The sequence below is a fragment of the Bactrocera tryoni genome, chromosome 2 (genome assembly GCF_016617805.1).
Source record: "Bactrocera tryoni isolate S06 chromosome 2, CSIRO_BtryS06_freeze2, whole genome shotgun sequence".
NCBI classification, from domain to species: Eukaryota; Metazoa; Arthropoda; class Insecta; order Diptera; family Tephritidae; genus Bactrocera; species Bactrocera tryoni.
Window position 1 is genome coordinate 29,107,289 of NC_052500.1, and position 23,452 is coordinate 29,130,740.

At 36.8% G+C, this 23,452-nt stretch overlaps 1 long non-coding RNA gene across 1 annotated transcript in view; it reads right to left on the reverse strand.

The window, feature by feature from the left end:
- Window positions 1-450: 450 nt before the first annotated feature.
- Window positions 451-23,452, reverse strand: part of LOC120768571 — a 72,342-nt gene continuing 49,340 nt past the window's right edge. The window contains exons 3-4 of the long non-coding RNA XR_005704777.1: window positions 16,731-16,758; window positions 451-486 (exon numbers count right to left, since the gene is read on the reverse strand). This is a non-coding gene — a long non-coding RNA (uncharacterized LOC120768571). The remainder of the gene's footprint in view (window positions 487-16,730; window positions 16,759-23,452) is intronic.

Sequence of the window (23,452 nt, forward strand, 5' to 3'; positions counted from 1 at the left end):
TACACCAGAACGAAAACGTTGAAACCATCGTTGTGGAGTTCAAATGGAAACTGTATCGGGTCCATAAACTGCACAAATTTTATTGGCGGCTTGAGATGCATTTTTGCCTTTATCGTAGTAGTACTGTAAAATATGCCGTATTTTCTCTTTATTTTGCTCCATGTTTGCGACCCGATGCGACGAATAAAACTAGAACTACGCGCTTTCAGCGCCAACTAGCGAAAATACCGCAAGACTTTTTTGACAGCCTAATATAAAAATTGTTTTCTGTGATTTTTATGATTTTTAAAGAGTCTAGCTACAACTGTAAATACTTTACCCTTCTCTTGTTTAAATTGGCGAGTGAAATGGAGTTGCCGCTACAGTTTACTGTATGTAATTATATATGAAGATCTCTACATACATATATAGTATAAGTTTTTCAATTCGATGACTGCTGCTGACTTACCTCTAAAATTTAACACTTTCTTTTGTCCGAAAAAGTTGCTGAAAGAAATGAAATAATTGCCTATTAATACTCAACTTAAAATAATAATATAAAAACTCAAAATCAAATTAAACTTGTACCTATGCAAAAAAATTCAGAATATCAAGAATGACGCAACCTTTTATAAGCAAATACGATACAAAAATTAGCAAGAAACAAACTTGTTCCATGCTATCAGTTTAGAGAATTTAGTTATTAACACCAAAGAGAAATGAATATAATTAACTGTAAGTTGCTTGTGATAATACTGTTGTACAAACTGAAAACATACTTTCTCTACACAATTTTTTAAAATATTTCTGATTAAAACTCGAGGCGTTGCATAATAAACTTATTTACCTTTTTGGTTTTAATCCTTATTCAGCAAATTCCATAAAATACTTTAGAGTGTGAAAAATGCCACATAAAGATTAAAATATTCGAATAGATCAAAGTTATGGAAACGGGTATTTGCTGTCTAACACAACAATAAATTCGTTTGATTTATAATAATTGCCACCAACAAGCGGAGAGTTAATCGCTTTACCATACAAGCGAATTTATTGTGTATGCAAGCCATCCATACAATCAGCCAGCTTTAAAAGCGAAGATAGTTAAACTAAAATAAATAACACATAAAAACAGCAGCAAGAAAAACATCAGCTTCGGTTGCACCAAAGTTATAATACCCTTCACAAACAAAGTATGTCAGCTATATGCTATAGTGATCCGATCGCGAAAATTTCTTCGGAAATTATACCGCTGCTTCGAAGAATATTATATTTCGTGAAGATATATCGATAAATAATACAATTTTTATACTCTCGCAACAAAGTTGCTAAGGAGAGTATTATAGTTTTGTTCACATAACGGTTGTTTGTAAGTCGTAAAACTAAAAGAGTCAGATATAGGGTTATATATACCAAAGTGATCAGGGTGACGAATAGAGTTGAAATCCGGATGTCTGTCTGTCCGCCCGTCCGTCTGTCCGCCCGTCCGTGCAAGCTGTAACTTGAGTAAATATTGAGATATCATAATCAAACTTGGTGCACGTATTTCTTGGCTCTATAAGAAGGTTAAGTGCGAAGATGGGCAAAATCGGCAAACTGCCACGCCCACAAAATAGCGGAAACCGAAAACCTAGAAAGTGTCATAACTAAGCCATAAACAAAGGTATTAAAGTGAAATTTGGCACAAAGGATCGCATTAGGGAGGGGCATATTTGGAGTAATATTTTTGGAAAAGTGGGCGTGGCCCCGCCCTCTACTAAGTTTTTTGTACATATCTCGAAAACTACCATAGCTATGTCAACCAAACTCTGTAGAGTCGTTTCTTTCAAGTATTATAACCACGCCCACCTCCCATACAAAGGTTATGTTGAAAATCACTAAAAGTGCGTTAACCGACTAACAAAAAACGTCAGAAACGTCACTAAATTTTACGGAAGAAATTGCAGAAGGAAGCTGCACCCAGACTTTCTTTAAAAATTGAAAATGGGCGTGGCGTCGCCCACTTATGGACCAAAAAGCATATCTCGGGAACTACTCGACCGATTTCAATGAAATTCGGTATATAATATTTTCTTAACATCCTGATGACATGTAGAAATATGGGTGAAATCGATTCACAACCACGCCTTCTTCCAATATAACGCTATTTTGAATTCCATCTGATGCTTTCTCTGTATAATATATACATTAGGAACCAATGATGATAGTGGAATAAAACTTTACACAAATACGGTATTTGAAAAATATGTAAATGACGGATAATGAAATCTCGATTATCACTTTATCATGCGAGAGTATAAAATGTTCGGTGACACCCGAACTTAGCCCTTCCTTACTTGTTTTTGCATAGACTTGACCGTTGGTCGTTCAGCTGATAGGGCAGCTACATGGTCCAATATAGTTTCGACAAATGAACAAGTTCTTCGAAGGAAATAACTCTCAGAGTGATATCTCCAAATATGAAGGACTAGTTCGCGTATATACAGACGAAATTGGCTAAATCGACTCAGCTCATCACGCTGGTTATTAATATACCACACATTTGAGAGGTGCTTGTGGGGAAAAAAGTGATACGACTTTTGAATTTAAATGTTGCGCGAAAATCCATTCGTTGGTGTTTTTTTTTTTTTCTTGGTGGATTTGTCTGTCAGTGACTTCCGTACCAAATATCACATCAAACTAATCATTTGTTTTTAGTATACGCTTGCCTTTTTCAAGTACATAAAGTGCATTCGGCGATTTTTACGATTAATAATTTCACTATTCAACAGAGAAGGTCCACAAATTCTGTGTGCGGAATTAAATCAGGTCCAGGACGGCCATCAACATCAAGTGATGATCAACACGTCAATAAAATAATGGAATTCGTACTTGAGAATCGACGATTAAGAGTCAGAGATCTTACTAAAATCGTTGGAATATGGGAAGAAGTAGTGAAAACCATTTTGAAAGATCATTTGGGCTTTAGAAAAATGAGAGCACAATTGGTTTCAAATTTACTAAATTTTTTCGAAAAACATGTCGTTAACTTCTATGAAACAATGTTTTCCGACTACCAGGATGTCAAGAAACGTATTGCAGGTATTACTGGCGATGAGTCTTGGATCTATGCTTACGACACGGAAACAGGCAATCAGCCGGCCGAATATCGTGGCAAAGGTAACCCGTGACCGGTTTTTTTGTAAAAGCAGGTCAAAAACCGAGGTTATGTGAAACAGTTTTCTTCGAATATCAAGATGTGGTGCACTCCGAGTTCCTTCCGCCCGGCCAAACTGTCAACAAGGTATACTATTTGGGTATTATACGTCGTTGGCGCGAAGCTATTCGTAAAGAGACCGGAATTATTACAGGTCTTGGTTTTTCCACCAGGATAATGCACCGTCGTATACTATGGTACATTGATTCTTCGTGAGTTCTTCGCCAAATTGTTAACCAATATCGTGCCAAAACCACCGTATTCGCCTGATTTAGCTCTTAGAGACTTCTGGCTATTCAGCAAGCTCAAACGACTGCTCCGAGGAAATAGTTTTGAGTCAGTTGAAGACATTAAACTTGGATCGCTAGGCGCATTGAAGGCTATTACTGCTTAAATTACCTTAAACCACTGTTTCGAGGTGTGGAAAAAACATTAGCACAAGTTTATTGAAGTCAAGAGGGATGACTTAGAGGGGGAACGACATACATAGATTATGAAGAATAAATTAAAAATTTTAAAATTATGAAAAAAGTCGTACTGTTTTTCGCCCACATATCAGATACATTTCCAGCTTTCACATCGGACCACTTACAGTCAGAAACAAATCGGTTATTGGCGCGAACATCCGTCCAAAGTACGGGTTGTACACCCTGGCGGCATGATCAAGAAATGCATGCTAAATTACGGCTTTGTGTGTCTTACTTATTCAATTGTTGTCAATTATGCGGCTGTCACGAAAGTGCTTAGCAGACCCAAACTTCCGCGGAGAAACGACTAATAATTCTTCTCAACACCAGCACCAGCACTAGCCATGACAGTCAGCGAGATCACAGAAAATCTTATACAAAACATTAACAAGCAAATTAACGGTACACATAAACTTACTATCTGGAGAAAAGTGTGCTTTAAAGATTTTCGAGCGCCGCGGTTGATTTAAACGCGCGTTCTTTGTACAACCAACCGAAGAAAGAAGTCAAAATAAGATGAAATAGAAATTAAAATTTCACACCAACTTGTCGCGTCAACTTGTTGCTGTCCTATCTCAATTAGACCCGCTTAAGTGCAGGCATTCAGCGGTTTCGCCTCCGTCCGCCTCACATATTTGTATTCCCTCTCCCTCTCTCGCTCGCTGTTGCTGCACATGCGGCTTTTTGCTTACATCTTCCACTATTTTTTCGGCGTTTTTCCACGTCCACAGCGCTCACATCTCTGTCGTCTGGGATGGGTGGTTCGCTGGCAGTTCGACCACCACAAAAGTTTTTCAAGTGTTTTCACTTTTCCAACTTGTTGAGTCGCTGCTAAAGTTGTTATGACTAAGTGGCCGGCAGTTTGAGGCCAATTCAATGGATAGTGTTTACAATTTAATGTTGAATGGTTGAATGTAGTCAAAGCAGCATGTTTTTGTTGCAGCTATCAACACGAGCATCTCACGCAGCTGGCAGCAAAACATTTTAGTTTCAGTTTCAGCTCCATTTCAGCTGGTCGAGAGCCATTTAAGTTTAAATAATATGCTTACTAACCCAGTTTAAATTGCTTCCATGTACAATTTAAGGTGTGTTTTGCTGGCATTTTTTCATACACTGCCTAGCGAGTTTTCCAAAAATAATAACGGAATTCAATTTGTTCGTTTATAATTATATACATACACAAAAATATGGCTGTATAAGCATTTTTCAATAACAATATATTTATAAACATATTTATCGTTATATGTATGTATGTATATGCACTAAGTTGTCAATAAATTGTAAATATTTTCACAGCTGGCGCTTAGCTGCTGGAAAACAGATTTCAATAATAAAGTGAAAATACAAAAAAGCTAAAAATTGGTTATATGACTGTCTGGCTTTTAAGGGACTAATTAACAAATATTTATATCATGTTGTTGTTGTAACAGGTACCTAATATCCACTAGGCTGTTACGGATGAGATAAGTTGTCATCGACGTCATCCAACGGTATGCCCAGGAAACGTGCTGTTTCGACGGAGTCGAATCAAAGGGAGTAGGTTATTAGATGTGCAGGCTTAGCAGGGCATGCAAAGAGGTGTCATGCGGGGACTCATTGCACGCTGGACATACATATGTTTGATATGTTATGGTTTATTCTGGATAAATAGGAGCTTAACCTGCTACAGTATCTAGAACGAAGCTGCGTAAGGGTCATTCTCGATTCTCGCGGGAACTTGAGCTCGTCGTCTGCAATGGGTTTGACTCCAAGTACGGCATTCACTAAGAGCGAATCGGCTCCACTGTGAATGGCGGTCAGGGGTTGTCTGAAGTTAGCTTATTGTGTTATGCCGCCGACGTAGTTCAGGAATGACCTGTTGACGCTCTTAGGAGGCGGTTCCGCTCCAAGCAGGTGACTGCAAGGATGATTTCTGCGAAAGCACCCCAGCAGGAACTGCTTGGAGAGGAGTTCATTATGTTTTCAAACTGGGAGCATACGGGCCTCACTATGTAGGTGTTCGATGGATGACATCAAGAGGCATCCACTCGTAGTTCGGAGTGCAGTGTTCAGACAAGTTTTCAGCTTCCTCATTTGCGTTTCACTGCATCCAAGCGGCCATATTGGTGCGGCATTTTTAAGGACAGGGCCGGCCGATTGCCTTGTATGTTGCCAACAACGTTTCTTTGTCCTTTCCCCATGAGCAACCCACTAGCGACTTGGGGATTTTGTTGTAACTCTGTACTTTGGCGAAAATCGCGGTCGTATGAGGAGTTTAGGAACACAGACGAAAGTCACACCTAAAATTTTAAAGTTGTTGAAAGTCGAAATCTTAACGCCATCGACTGCAATATTAAGGTAAAGTCGATACTCCTTTGTCAAGTTTGTGAATATAGCCGCTGTGGATTTGGTGGGGGAGAGTGTTAAGTTCCGTGCAGGGAGAAAGCGAGAAAAGTCGGAGAGATAGCCGTTTACGTATGAGCCACGCCATCGATTTCACGAGGTGATAGAAATTTCCACTAGTGATGGCGGAGTTTCGAGATGTAGAAGTTAAAGAATAACGGGGAGAGGAGACCACCCTGCGGAGCCCCTTGTTTAATTCTTCTCAGTTTTGAGTTTTTACCTTGACATAATACGGATGATTGACAACCGCTCAAGTAGTTCATAGTCCACCTCTTCAGTCCTGAAAGGAGTGTAGATTCTTTCATGTCCTCAAGTAGCGTTGTGTGATTGACTGTTCCAAGGACTTTTGATAAGTCCAACGCTACGAGGATCGTCCTCTCGCAGGGTGGTTTTTAGTTAAGGCCATAAACTAGCTGAACGTTTATAATGCTGAGTGCGATGGTGATTTGCTAGGCTCAGGTGTTTGTGAAGGCAGGGAGTAGCAAGGCCACAAATATCTTCCCTACTGGGTAGAGAAGAGTTATCATTTAGATTGGTAAGTTTTAGTATATTTATACACTGTACAGGATAGGTATCTTACGAAGTTTGTAACGCCCAGAAGCAAACTTCGGCGATCCTATAAAACACATAAATAGACCAACTAGTCCATCAGGTTTTGAGTAATCGATCCGAAATCTCGCCCACGTACTTTGCTCCCCAAAAATCTGCTCATTTATCGGAACCGGCGATATCGGACAACTCTTTTATATTGGGTCTTATTGATTTTTTCTAAACCAACTTCACACTTAACCCCTTTACTTTGGTGTCCTATCTAAGATGGAAGATTGAAAACAGCATTTTCGGCATATTTTACTGTTCTGCTATCAAAATAGCAATTTCGATCTTGAGAATGCAGCACGACCCTTCATACCGAAGTGAAATTGAGTAACAACAAGAGATATTGCTAAAAAATTAAATTTGTTTAACGTGACTGATTAAAATCACATGAAGCGTATAGAATCAATTGACATTTGGGTTCCTCAGGTATTTACAGAACGAAATTTGTTTCGTCGTATTAACGACTATGATCTGTTTATCAAACGTCAAAGAAGTGATTCCTTTTTAAAGCGCATTATTACTGGCGACGAGAATCAAATTGTTTACAAGGATGTAAAGCGCAAGAGATCATGAGTAAAAAAGGTTGAAGCAACTGAAACAACTTCGAAGATAGACACCAAAAAGTTATGTTGTCTGTTTGGTGGGATTTCAAAGAGATTCTGAAGTGTATTATGATCACCTGGACATATTTAGTGATGCACTCAAGTAGCGCTTGTAACAGAACTTATGGCAGTACTAACAAAACTCCTTGAAATATGTTCTCCTTGTCATTATTCTTAATACTTCTCACAACAAACTTGATTATCTATAAGTTAGCTGTCTGGACTTATAATTTCATATTCAAATTACTAATAATTAAAAATATTAATATTATTAAATGAATATTTATTTTTTAATAAATTGAACAACTAAAATTCCACCCGATTAGCTCAACCCGTAATGCAAATTATATAACAAAAATACAAGTATTATTATTATTCAGCGTCTAAATAAATACATATAAAAAGTAGTTTTCGTGTTTTGAAATGCCTGAGCGTGTCTCAAGTTGGGCACGAACTCATACACATTGCACAGTATTCTAAATTTAGAGTCATTGTCACGTTTAAGTGCAAAACAAGCTGTGAGTAAGAATTATGAAATGAAGAAATGGGAAAACAGATAAACAATCGAAATAAAAGACACATCACAATTAAAATACATAAAAAATAATAATAATGGCTCAATCCAAAAGTAAGAAATAACAAGAAAAAAATTTAATAAAAAAAATAAATTGGTTTGTATCTTTCGAAATAATACTATGAACTAATAAAATCTAAATACAACTTTCCACGCTTTGCACAAATCATACTTTAAAACCAAGTCAAAAAAGCAAAGAATACATATGTCAAAATGAACGCTTTGCTTCTCTCAAATTAAAAAAAAGTAGCGACTACTTGGCAAATCCTAAAAAGCTGAGAGTAGCCCAACATTTTGTTTCATTTTGTTTTGCTTCGTTTCGATATGAACGAACTCATCTAAAAGCGAACTTAAATATGTATCTGTCAAAGCAAAAGTCTGAAGCAAAGCAAAGCAAAAGTTGTATGTGCATTAGTCATTAGTGCGCATCTCACACCAAAAATCAAGACGATCGTCCGATTTATTTAGAATTATTTATTTAAGATTATAACAATAAATGTTAAATACATACGTACACCACAAATTAAATTGAAATTTAATTTTCTATAAATTATACAACTGTTTTAAAACGACTTCATGTGACCAAAGCGCCACAAAAACAAGCGCAAAACTCACTGCACAAGCATAGCAACAACAATTAGCTTGAATTATGCATCATTAGTAATTGTTTATTATACGAATTATACTTGTGTTCAAAACAAACAGAAAAACTAAAATACAAACAAGACTAATCGTTAATTTCGATTGCAGCGAAACTATAATACCCTTCACAAATAAAAAGAGTTTCCATACAGTAGCTTGATTTCGATTGATCAGTATGTTTTAAGGATCCAAGCTAAATAATTTGTTCGAAAATTATAGCTTTGTTTTGGACAAAAATCCTTGTCGAATTTCTTGAAGGTATCTCATCAAATGAAAAGGCTTTCCGATTCCGATCTTTCAGTTAGTATGTCAGCTGTATGCTATAGTGATCCGCTCTGAAGAATTTCTTCAAAAATTGCACCATTGTTTTAAGTAACATTAAAAGGCTTTCCAATACAAGGTCTTTTTATGGCAAATATAGGCTATTGTAGTCCGATATTGGAAGTTCCGACAAATGAATAATTTTTTGAAAGAAAAGGAACGTTTGCAAAATTTAGGGTGGATGTCTCAAAAACCAAGAAAGTGTATAGATAAGAACCAGCCGACACACAGTCGGGCGTGGATAAATCGATTCAGCTCGGCACGCCGATCATTTTTTTATGGGCATCCGATGTTTTCTCTTAGATGTTACCAACTTCATGACAAACATAACATACCCTGTTTAGGGTATAACACTTGTAAATAAAATTTTCTACACAATATACTCGTACTTGTATATATGTACATATAGTATATACATAGTACATATTTGTTGTCGTTTTGTTTAAACTTGTGTGCATACAAATAAATTTCAACACAATTCAATAACAACTTTCAACATTTACGAATTTGCTCAGTCCGTTTTTTGTAGCGCGTTTAATTTTTTAACTTTTTTGCGCGCTCGAGCAGCGGCGCATCTTTGAGTGAATCGTGTGAATAGATAGCCGGAGGCGGCTCTGGCTCTGAACGCAGTTGCTTTCGGAGTCTGACATCATTGCCTTTTTAGTATGAATTATCTAAGAACGCTGACGTGCGAGCGTGAATGAACAATTTCTGTGTGCTCAAATGCGCTCTTGAGTTTTTTTTTTATCATATTTTGTGATTGTTGTAGCTGTTTTTTTTTTATTATTTTTTGCACAGGTGCGGCTTATTTATATATTTTCCGGAAATTGTGCTTGAACATGAGAGCCAGGGTTAAAGTTAGCGTAGAATTAATTGGCTGCCAGTTGCTGGGAAAGTTGTTTAATAATTGTTTGAGGCTAAAATGGGAATGTTTTGATTCCATCATTACTTTTTATATGGTGATATTTATCACATCACCGTGAATATTTCTTCAAAATAAAAATTGTAATTAATACACAAGTTTATATTATTTAATTTGTTTTTATCAAATTATGCTTTTGTTGTACTCGCATTATTATACCCTGAACAGGGTATATTAAGTTTGTCACGAAGTTTGTAACACTCAGAAGGAATCGTCGGAGACCCTATAAAGTATATATATAAATGATCAGTATGTCGAGCTGAGTCGATTTAGCCATGTCCGTCTGTCTGTCTGTCAGTATATATACGAACTAGTCTCTCAGTTTTTAAGATATCGTTTTGAAATTTTGCAAACGGCATTTTCTCTTCAAGAAGCTGCTCATTTGTCGGAACGGCCGATATCGGACCACTATAACATATAGCTGCCATACAAACTGAACGATCGGAATCAAATGCTTGTATGGAAAACTTTCACATTTGACTAGATATATTCACGAAATTTGGTATATATTATTTTCTAAAGCAACAATGTAATCTCCGAAGAAATTGTTCAGATCGGACCACTATAGCATATAGCTGCCATACAAACTGAACACATAGTTGCTAACAGAAATGCACCTGTGAAGGGTATTTAGCTTCGGTGCAACCGAAGTTAACGTTTTTTCTTGTTTTTTTCTACTATTACTTTTGTTTGTCTTTTTTTTTTTTGGCCAATTCGCTTTGTTCAGCATTTATCGCCCGGAGCTATGTTAATGAACATCTGTGCCGAATTTGTTGCATATTTAATTCGTCGTAAGCTTTTTGACTGCAAATTCATCATTTTATTTTGATAGCTCAAGTACACATACATACATACACTTATTATATTATACAATATAAATGGGTATTTTTTGGGTATGTGTAAGAGAGTAAGCACTCTGTAGAGACAGCAGTCAGCAATGCATCGTATTTTGCTCCGAAGCTTCCATTTGTCGCCAGCAATTTAAGAGATACAATGACAAGTAAACACAATCTGCTGACAATGAAATTTATTGCTCCCGTGACCAGACACCGACTGTTCCAAAAGTTCTTAACTCAAACAATAACAATACTACATATTATAGTATATTGCACATCACCTTTTAATTACCCACTAAAAGCGGTCAACTAATCCAAACTTAAGAAATATGAACTAAATTTTTATTGAATGGTGTTGTTATAAACTAACACAGAGAGAAAGACAAGCTTCGAAGACTGGTGATACCAACGATCAACAGGTATAAACTAGTATAATAAATAAGAGATAATATTGTAAGGTTTCTTACAGGGCACCTACATACCGTTAAGATATCACCTTCACCAAATTGGTAGAGTGAATTCGGCGCTTAGGATGATGGAACGCTGAAAGATTACCTTTGCGATTGCCCAGCCAAAAGCTGGATGTCACGGAATATATTCTCCGGTTTCCAAAGCTTCAACTTAAGAGACTATGTATTTTACCAAATCCTTTTATTTGCCGGATAAAGCTCAATGGTCCTAATGATAGCCTAAGTGCTGCCGCCTACAGTCTGGTGCTCTTGCGCCTCTCTTTTCAACCAACCAAAAAGAGATAGAATAACATTTTGTCGCTTTAATGAAGTAACGGGTGTGTTTTCAGTGAGACCATACTTTTTTGCGAGTTGGTCTTTTCGACTGCTGATAATTGATTTATAGTCAATCTTCTTTGACGTTTTATAATGAACCGATTTACTTCAGAACATTGTTTACAAATCGTGGACATTTATTACCAAACGATTTGTTGATCGGTTCGCGCGACGCCGTTACTTCCTAAAAAGTTCGACTTTATTATGCTCTATGGACAGACGATATCATTGATCCATATTTCTTCCAATATGAAGCCCACCATAATGTTACAGTCAATGAGGAATGCTATAGATTCATGATCAATGACATTTTCTTGCCTAAATTGAAAGATGTTGATGTGGACAACCTCTGGTTTCAACAAGGCGGAACTGCATGCAATAGAGCGAATGAAACAATCAATGTATTGAAGGAAACTTCTGATTAGCGATTTAAGATCGTGCGATCTAACGTCGCTGGAATATTTTTTCTGAGGTTTGGCGAAGAATTTGTCTACGCAGATAAGCCCGAGATGATTGACGCCTTGCAACAAAATATTCAGCTCCTTATTGCTGACATATATACCAAATTGCTTCAAAAAAAGGTCAAAGATTAGACCTCTCGGCTTGAACTTATTCGAGCCAACTGCGGTTTTCACCTGCCCTAAATCATTTTTAATACTTTTAGTTTTATAAGAAAAGTTAATTCATGGTCATAACATATAATTTCTTGGAAAGCGCATGTGTTAAAAACAGCCTTTTAAAAATAATCGCTTGTATTGACTTTGAAAAAAGGACTTTTATCGCCAAAAGCGCGAATTTTTTTGGTTTCGTATTCAATTCAAATCAATAGATGTAATCTGCAGCTTTTGATACCTATTTTTCAGTGTTTTCTTATACAACTCACAAGAAGACTTTTCGTGTTCTTTGTCATTTAACTGAAATCTAAAAATTATAAGGTGATCATGTGGAATAGTATTCATTCGGGCCAACCTAACTTAAGGATCGTTCTCAATCATTTACAATCAACTAGCTTTGGATGGTGTGAAGAGCGGTAACAATAAATTTTATTGCAACAGATTGGAAATAATGCTGCTTGAGAAACTGTGGATAATTTTGGTAACCTTTAGTTGAGTATCAAGTTTTCAAGCGCATAGCAATCTCTTCTGAAACAGAGTTCTGAGCAAAGGTTGGAGAGCGAGTTTAATCACTTACCAGGATTTTTGTATATACTTACATACATGAATGCAATACTCTGACATATTCATACTTTTAATATACATATGTATGTATGTAATAATAAAATACAACATTTTGTTGAGAAGATAAAATTTCTAAAAATATTTTATTGCGGCTTAAATTTATTTCAATTTCAATTATGAGCAAGCTATGTGAATCACAGCGGTTATTATAAAAACAATACGATAATGAAACAAGTAAGGAAGGGCTAAGTTCTGATGAACATGTTATACTCCAGCATTTGCAGGAATCAAAGAGTTTCATTAAATTTCCGCACATACAATCACCAATCATACTTATCGAGAAAAGTTAGCCGGATATTAGAAAATCTTGATATTAGTTATATAAGGCTAGGTCAAGTTTTCCACAAATTTTACCTATTTTAGGCATAAAGATATACGGCTATAAGTAAAATACGTTCTCTAATTTTCGTTGGAATAACTCATCCCACATAAGGTCACAAGGAAGTTTGAAAATCTTTATATTAGGCGTAAGGTGACTCAAGAAAGTAGTATTTACCCGATTCAACCCATTTTTGATACACAGAACTACTATTGTCAGGGCAGGACTCTCTCTGAATTGCAATTGTACTCGTATATCCCATACATTGACGGATACTTTCGGTCAAAAGTCAACTATAATAACTGGTGTTCACATATTCGGTATTTAGGGGCTTGAACCGTTTTGTTTTTTAGTTCTGATTCGTGTACTGGAAAGTGAAAGAATCAAATGGAATTTAAAATAGTGTTATTTCGGAAAAAGGCGTGGCTGTCGTCCGATTTCGCACATTTTCACACTGTGACATAAAAATATGAGAAAAATGACTACCGAAATCGCTTGGTCGGATCCCGAGATATGTGATTTCACCAAAAAGTGGACGGTGCCACGCCCATCGTCCAATTTTCACCCCATATCCCACAAAGCCCTCTCATACCACCTCGGAGGTAAAATTTTATGTCTCTGACGTAATTAGTTATTGATTATTTGCGCTGTTAGTAATTTTGAACAGTACTGTTTTATGGGGAGTGAGCGGGGTTACCTTGCGGTTTCTTCCATTTTCACACTCTCGATAGGAGTTCTTATAATATTTGCACTAAGCATATTTGCTTGTTCTAGCTTTAGTAGTTTAGGGGATATGTACAATAAACTTATTAGAGGGCCAGGCCACGCCCACTTTTTCAAAATTTTATGCCCATAGTTTCCCCTTGCTACTGTGATCACCTGTACCAAGTTATAGCTTTATATCTAAATTTAGTGCTTAGTTATGGCACTTTATAGGTTTTCGGTTAATGGTGATTTGTGGCGTGGCAGTGGTCCGATGATGCTCATCTACGAACTCGATTTTTTTTTATACTAAGGAACCTACATACCAAGATTCATCAAGATATTTTTTTTTTAGATTTTTACTTAAGATACAGCTTGAACTCACGGACAGTCACCGGGATTTCAACTTTTCTCGTCATCCTGATCAATTATATAATATTTATATAACCCTATATCTATTTTGCTTTGATTTAAGTGATACGTACAACCGTTAGGTGAACAAAACTATTATACTCTATAGCAACAAGTTGCAGGCGTATAAAAATATAGCATATAATTATAAAAAGTATATACATACTATATATATGGTATATGAATAATATTTTTGTGTTATGTGTATATTTAATTATTTGTTTATCATCATTTTAATATTTTTTAACAACAAAGGACTGAAGATTACAATTATGTCTGGTGTTCAAATATTTTTTCACGAGTTTGTAAGTTCATATATTCATATAAGCGCTTATGCATTTAAAAGTATTACATATATTTGTATGTATGTATTAGAGTTTATTAGCAAGCGAGTCATTAACTTTGAAAAGCTTGGCCTTGAACTCACGTCTGAGTGAAATGGAATTCGTTTGCATGCATCACTGCTCGCATACATATGTGCACAAGCCCACATACATTTGAATATGTTATGGGTTATATTCAAGTGAATTTCACTGAAAATTTATTAAAAAATCTTAAACGAAAAAATTTACTTATTTAGAGAGTAATGAGTACTCACCCACTAATGTGCAAAATGATTAATTATGACTTTCATACAATTTTCAATTTTTTTCATGTTAACGATAAACGTTCAAGTAAATGAAGACCAATTTGATTGTTGAAAAGGGAGGGGCATGAGGGCCAGACCCCAGGCAGCCGCACTTAGCTTATCATTAAGCCCATTGTGTTGCCGAGAGCTAACCAAATTCACTACCAAGCCAAGCACTCTGTGTAGTTATTGAAAATTCTAATTTTTTTCACCACAGCTTCCCAATGTCTCTTAAGTTGGAGCATTGGAATATATCCCGACTCATCCGGTTGAAGACTAAGGATTCTTAAAGGAAATGTTCCGTCGTCTCATCATCCTCCGCGGCTTTGCATTTCGCCGAATTAAGTTTTCACCTCTTCTCAAGATGGAGCCTTAAGAATAGTTGCCTTGTGATGATCCCGAAAATATTACTAAATTCACTGTTGTCTAAAAGTAGGAGCTTTTTAGTCTGTCCACCATCAACACTGTTCTTAAGTTTGTGGCATGCCCTGTACAGCTAGTGTTCCAAGACCTGAGCTGTTCCTCCAGGGTCTTGCTTCAAACAACACTTGAAGCAGCTGAATGGCCTGGGTTCGCTTAGGGAAAGTTGCTGAAGCTCCCAAGCGGACCAGCTCGTCTGACTTTTTGTTTTTTTCTACTTCTGTATAGCCGTATAGCTTTAACTACCGCTTTGTTATCCACTAGGAGGTTTATGGACTTGGTGATGAGACCAGAAGCCCACATGGCACCTTTTGTTTTGTTCACAGTTTTGATCTGGATGACCGACTTGTAGTCACTAAATTTGAAGCTCCCTTCTGTATATGGATTACGATAGCAGAATCCCGCTCCTGTCCTGTTCCTATTTCACCTTTTAATCCTTCGACGAATATGTAGATTAAAAACATTGAAACTATCGATCAGAGAACAGAAGGAATATGTTTTTAATTCCTCATGAATCTCTTTTTTTCGGTCGCCAATTTAGCCCAAGTTCATTAAGAAGGTCGAGTATGATATCATACCCGCAGTGACTTCGAGTCATTCAATGACCTAAAATCATAAGCCAGATGGCTATTTCTTTGCCTCATACTTCATTCTTCTCTACATAAGTACCCTCATATCTGTCCATATCAAGATACTTCTGGACTAATTTTTGTGGAACCTCTTGAAAGTTCTGTTTATTTAAGTTTGCAATTTTTCCAATTTATTTTTGATTCTAACCTTTCCCAACCTCATTGACTTCATTCCACTTTAATAAGACAAGTAAATGGGAAACTTTGTTCCTTTTTTGGAAAAAAAACTTCTATATTTTCAACGGCTGAAATAAAATAACAAGCCCTTCACTAAAAGCTTATTGCAATTTGCTCATCTGTAAAATCTCTGCAATCACGTCATGAAGTCTTGCAAATTAAAGACCTAAAGCGACTGAACAGCCAAATCCGCAAAAGCTGTTATTCTCCTCTATGATTTTACGACTTCAGCACTAAAGATTGCAGCTGCAGTCACAACTAAAAATGAAATGAACATTTTAATCATTAACCGGCTGGTGGTCATTTCGGTACATTTGCCCAAGACCAAAGTATAATGCGGTTTACGTATAAACTCGACACTTACGTATGCATAAATATAGCTAATAAACGAGCTCCGTATAAAATTAGAAGTTGTAGCGTTTCACGTGTTGTGGATTTTTGAAGTTAGGACGGTATGTAATAAAATGAAAATATCCACAAGAGGTGTTAAGTATAAACGACGCTCAATGAAGGTTTTTTTACAATTTAATAATATATAGATATATGTACATATAATATGAATATGTGAGTTCATAGGTCATTTATGATAGGTGTCATAGGCATGAATTTATTGTACATTACACTAGTTAAGTTAGGTTGGAGGGCCCAAAACTAGGGTGTGGTTAGCCTTACTGAGGGCAAACAGATCACTAGATCTCTTGCGATCGATCTTGGGTCTTGGGTGATTTTGCGACAGCGCATATACCAATGGTGACCCAGCGCGAAGCCCAGCTATTTAGAAGTAGAACACGGAAGGATATGGGGGCACCGACCGGCTCCCATTCTACAGGTACGGGTTTTAGGGTGCCTATATTTTACAGAGCTTAAGCAATTATTGAAAACAAATATATCAAAAGCGGTACTTACATGTGAGCTGGAAAGATATTGAAGCGTTCTAAAAAAGAAACAGAAAAGAACGTTAATTTAATAGCTATAACTTTGCAACAAACTTCAGTATTATAATAGATATATCATAATTAATACACAATAATAATATAATATTTATTTTTAAACAAAAAATAATTGGTACAGACTAGACGATTGTCAAAAGTTTGAGACTAGACGATTGTTAAAAGTTTGAGACATATTAGCGATCCAAACCAAAGGCGAAGCTTTCGTAGTGGCTTTGCAATGACCTAAGATGCTTTTCAATTCAGTGAAAGTGTTACGTAAACATATATCGGTTTAGTTTTAATAGGTTCACAAGGATTTAGAAGCTCATGATATACCTCCTCCTTCGATCCCACCAAAAACACAGAGCATTGCTTGCTTACCGAAGCGATCTGTTTTTCGAATTTATGTTAATACATGTCCCGGATTAATCCATGATTTTTTCATCGCCAGTTACAATACGATGCAAGCCCGATTTTCTTTCGTGTCTTTGAAGCAAAATTTAATAAGTGTTTTTTCGGTTTTCCTTATCTTTATCTTCCATTCAGTTCATGAGTCACCCATTTTTCGTACTTTTGGATCTTTTTCATAGCTTTCAAAAGATATGAAATTTTTTGTTGTGCAACATTTAACAAGGCTTTTGATTCAAAGTATCATATTCAGACTGGATAAAGCAAATACTTTTAGATCTCTAACTCTGTTTGAATCTCTACATCTGTCCTACAGTTGCTCGTGTGTTAACTCGGTGTAAACTACATTCGAAAACATGTAATTTGAAATGTGTTACAATTATAATTGTGGTAATTTTGAATACCATATTTGACCCTCGACTCTTGAAAAGCCAAACCGCGGTAGCCAGTACCACTAACATTGAACCAAGATATTAAACATGAAATTAAGAGTACGTTAGTACCAAATATATACTTTACCTTACGAAAAATGTGTAAACAGCAATAAATTCCTCAAAGATTCCAGAAGTAAGTTATAGCTACAGCAATATTTTATATTCATAACAGCCATAAAACATTGCCGTTTTTAATTTGTTAGACGTGCTTTTGTGAGCCAAATATGCATTTATATTTGTACCTAAACATTCCTACATATATATTTAGCCCCTTATTTTTGGTGCAATTTACGATCTCAACCCATAATTTATGCGCGTACAACATTTCTTTATTATATTCTAGTTATCCTTTCCCTTGACATTGCCGTCAAATGGGAAATACCCTGTAGGAATTGTGCATTTGATTTGAGTTCGATAGTAAATTGGTTCTTCTCCTTTATTGGCGTAGCCACCGCTTACGTGGTTATAGCCGAGTTTACAACAGCGCGCCTGTCGTTCTTCCTTTTCGCTGTTTGGCGCCAATTGGAGATTCCAAGATCCTTCTCCACCTGATCCTCCCAACGGGGGAGCAAAGGAAGAGAAAGAATACTCCCAGAGCCGAAATGTTTTCATTAATATGGATGAGATGACCTAGTCATAGTTCGCTGAACTAACTATACCTCATACAGCTCATTGTTTCTTCGACTTCGGTATTCGCCGTTGCCAATGGAAAGAAATGGAAAAATGGACCATAAATCTTCCGCAGCACCTTTCTCTCGAAAACTGATAATGCCGACTCATCAGACGTTGTCATCATACATGCCTCTGCACCGGGAATGATGAGGGACTTGGTCTTTGTTCGTGGAGAGAGGACTTCACTTTTCAATTGCCTACTCCGTCCGAAGTAGTACCTGTTGGCAAGAGGTCTTTTGTGTTGGATTTCGAGGTCTACGCTGTTGTTATTGTTAATGTTGGCTCCTAGATAGACAAAATAATGAACTCGTAAATATCAAAGTTATGACCGTCAACAGTGAAGTGGGAGCCTAGTCGCGAGTGTGACGACTATTTGTTTGATGACAGAAGATATTTTGCCTTCACTACTTTTCGGTGAAACTATATATGTATGTGACCTGGTCTACGGAAAGGGGGCTTAGGTGTCAAGAAATCAATTTTCACTTTTTAGTTGATTCGGATGGAAGATGAGATGCTTTTTCACGTGATAGAATCCAAAAAGTCATAACTTGTTTGAAAGTTCCCTAAAAACATCCGGAAACAGAGACGAATGAAAACAAGACAACAGCAGCTGCGCGGTATTAGAGTAAACGTCACTTCTTCAGTGTTACTTTTTTAAATGTTCCACACTAGCAACTTACACGATGAACTATAATAATATTCCGACCAAAAACAACACTTACTGGACGTCCTTGAAGCCTCTGGAAAGAAGAACAATTAATGAGATAACGAGAAACTGACGAAACGAGTTGTTTATTTTTAACAGCTGTTTCCCAGAAAACTAATTTTCGCACGTTAGCTCCCTTTTCGTAGACCAGGTCACATATATTTTAACAGTTTTCAAAACTCCCCAACAGACACCGGTAGACACGAGATTAGCAAGGCGTGTTCACTTATTTCGTAATGTAGAGTGAAAATTTTCCCGGCAGCAAGAGTACATATTCATATATTTACATACATATCAGTATACTTTGAATAGAATTCTGGAACCGCAGCCCTATTATACTCTTTTAACTGCCAGGAATGTAATTGCCAGCACGTCATTTGAGAGGTTTTTCCTTTTTTCTCTTTGGCTTGCTTTGGTCAACTCATTCTACTAAAAGTTACGCCACAATTTTATTTTCGTCTTCGACGCAGCTTCATTTATTGTTCGGCTTTTCTACGATTTTAATTAAAGCCAAGCCATACGGTCGTTAAATTAGGTTTGTTACACTCAACCACAGCAAAGTGGGAGAAATAAAATTTCGAGCAAATGTGAAGAAAAATAAGCCAAATGTGGTATTCATTTATGTACGAGTATGTATGTATATAGATTCACAAAGAAATTAACAGCGCTGCCTTTCAAGTTAGCTGAAGCGAAAATTCGCAAATTCAAAATATTCTCACAAACAAACACATTAACATACTCGTACCCACATTAAATTTATAAATGATTTGAGTCTAAGCACAGTTTCCCAGTCGCGCTTGTCGCACACTTCAGTCGACTTGAATTGGCGCGCGCCACTACCCACTCAGCCGCCAGTTGCCGAGCTCTTCGCCACGGGCTGCATTTTCGCTAGACACTCGATAGCTTCGACAGGAAGTCGCTTATTTATGACAACGAGCTTCAATGTTGTGCGAAATTAAATTCTAAGAGATTATCGCCATAAAAAATACGTACACAGCAGTGGCGGTCCGGCCACTAGGTGCTTACAAGGCGCCCGAACGCGTCGCAGTAACCGTAAATTAGCATAATAAATTTGTGAGCCACACAACGGCTTGCGTTGAAAAGTGGCTTGAACGCGATTACCAAGTCAAGTTCAAGGTTCCGATTTATGCGAAGCGTAGGTGACTCGCATTAGTTGAGTAGAAAATTAATGCTTGTGATTTACAGTTATTTATAGTAAATTGATCACCTTTTTAATATACATACATACATATGTAAGTGTATATTTCGAAACATTGTTTGATTCTTTAAGTATTATTTTCAGATATTTTTTCAAAGATTGATATCGAAATACTTTAAATAAGCAACAGAAATCAAACTCACTGAAATTTTCAAACGCCATGGAACCAACCGTCCCATCATAGTCAACGCTAAACTGCTCATTGTTTTTATTGTCCAGCATCTTTTTCGTCGGAAAAGATTAAATTTCCAATTGCATTCAAAAGAAATCGCAAAAAAATGCGGCTTCCATTGGAAGCGCAGAAAAGGCACTACTTTTTCAATGAACGAAGCTGATGAAATGAATGAACGCTTATTGTTCCTCGTATTGTGTGTTTATTTCGCCGTTTTTTAACTCTTTTGCACACATTATTCGTAATTTAAGTATTAGCCATAAGCAGTGGATATGTAAATATATTGAACCGATGCCGGCCAGTGCCTGTGTGTGGTCTTCAGTCTTCAAATGAAGCAATAAAATATTATTTTGCATTTCACTCGCCTTGCCATGCACCGTTGTTTATTTCAGTTCATGCTTACAGCTAGAAATTATGGATGATTCATGAGCAACGCGTGGCTATTGGGCATAAGCATTTTATATTGTTCAGTATAATACCCTTCACAGGTTCCTTACAATAACTTAATTCCGATCGTTCAGTTTGTATGGCAGTAAATGCTTTACTGGTCCGATATCGGCGGTTCTGACATATGAACAGCTTCTTGGGAAGATAAGGATTTGTGTAAGTTTTAGAGATGTCTCAAAAACTGAGGGACTAGTTCGCATAAATACAGGCAGACAGACGGACGGTCGGACAAACTGACGGATATAGCTAAAATCAACTTAGCTCATCATAGCGATCATTTCTATATACTATACATATTTGTGTATATTTTAAAGAGTTTCCGCTTTCTCTGGGAGTTACAAACTCGATGACAAATTTATTATACCCTGTTCAGCGTATAAAAATAGGTACTTATCCAAACTAAATTAATCTAAAAGATGATGAGCATTAATAATGCTATCATGGGTTACATGAAAGCATCAAAGATAGCCTAGTTTAGATACCTTAACACTTGACTTTTTGGAAAAGCCAACCTCTCTTGTCATCAAAGTCGTATTACGATGCCCAGGGAACGATCTGTGTTGGCGGGGTCGAACCATAAGAAAAGGGATATTAGATGAGTTGGCGGCCCACCAAAGGGTATGTAACGAGGTGATTAGTGATTTTGCATTGATAACACATTAAAGATCTAGTCTCTATAAGTAGCATTACCTTTACAAAGATCAGGACTAGAGCAAGGAACGTTGATGGTCGATGGAATGATTTATCAGTATGCAAGAGTGCAAAGCCGAAGATCCATAATAAATAAAGTTCTTGCTTACTCTTGATAGAAGAGACTTTAGGAACATGTTTGGAACTCACCGATCACAATCTGGTGGCGACACACACCTGCAGAGATGTCTAACTAAACGAGATGACAGCTGAAAATGACAGGAGCAAGGTACCATAGAAACAATGGAGCAACGCTTTCAACATTTAGAGCCCCCACACAGGAAGTGATGCCGAGAGTGCCCAGCGCTGGCATCCATGCGATACTGAGGATAACGGCACCCCATCTGGCATTGCTCAGGACCAGGACTGATTAATACGTAGCTCATGAGTCTACCAGACTAACCGTACCTAACCTGTAAAGTTTGGAATTTAAGCCACTACAATAACCGAAATATAATTGTGCAAAAGTAAATTTGATTCCCCGAGGCAGCTGGTGTAATAAGTGTTTATTTAACTACCCCGGAAGTGCCTGGAAGAAGTGTTAATGGTTAGTCTTTCAAGGGTGTTTAATGATTGTCGAAATTCAGTCACGTCCAAAGTCTGATTGGCCATACCATATTTGGCGTCACCATATTACAAGAATTTCTGCTTATTGTACTTGGTTTTGACTCCGCTTCATCCATGTACAGGATTGATTTCCACGAAAACTTTTTGCTGAGAAGTTAACTATACTCCTGAACTAACTTGAATCAGCCAGAAATCACTAGAGATACTCATCAGAAACCATCAAGAGACATTTTGTAATGGTACTTGGTCAAGTATTGGGTTTCTTTATATATGTACATCTTATTATTTTTCCACCAGACTAGAATCCTTTCCAAAATCAGATATCGAAAATTTAAAAATACAATTTCCTAACTATAACTGTTTCGAGTCTCACTGCGTCTTGCACTTTCACAAGTATCACTAAAATTATACGCAAATAATCTTCAACGTAAAAAAGTTGCGAAAAAAAACTTCATCTATTTTGACTTGAGAAAAGCTTCATCTATTTAATTTGTCTACATTCTTCCACCATTTCAATGGTATTTATTGTTCTCAGGCATTGCATTGCCGGCCTCTCTACACCATTATTAAGATTGTCACTGCTCAGCGCATTCACATCTCCGCACTATTCTGTCTTTGGTCGTTTAAAATTTATATCCAACACCGTTAAGTAATTTCGGCAAGCCTTTCTTTGTTAGATAACTTGTTTTTATGTGCGGCGACATTTACATCCCCCCCGTCAGAAGAAAGCAACTGCCTTCACTTAACCGTTTAGGTAAGAATATTTCCATGAAATTGTTGCATAATCTTTCAGGCGTGACTACGATTGATGCGGTCGGTCATTAGATGGTGTCGTCACTTTCTTGACCGTCGCTCTTTTCTTATTCGTTCTTTTGTAAAGTTCTTTATCACCGCAAAGCCAAATTAAAATGGAGACCGTAAAAGGCCAATACAACTGTAATGGCTTAAATTGGCAACCAGCACATGTGTACACATATTAAGGTGTGCCAAAATATATGTGGGAAAGAAAATTAATACAATGTAAATGATAAAATAAATGCGGCATTTTAATGTTTTGTTGGCAAAAGTTGGAATGTTTTGTTTCATCCAACAATTTTCTAAGGTTTTACACCGCTCTAAAGTCTTGGGAATTTCGTTAAGGTTTCTTTCAAGAATCGCAACATCTTTCGACATTCTTAACGCAAGTTTTTTTTAATAGAAGTAATGTAATATTTTCATGTTTGTTTGATTAGACTTGGCTTTCTGTGGATCAACGTCTTTCCTTTAACCTACATATGTATCTACTCACATGCGATGGAATTTTTTTGAGCATATTGCAACGAAGTTAGCAGCACAAACTTCACTTCAGGTCGTCAACTTCAACACTAAAATCTGGAGTTCA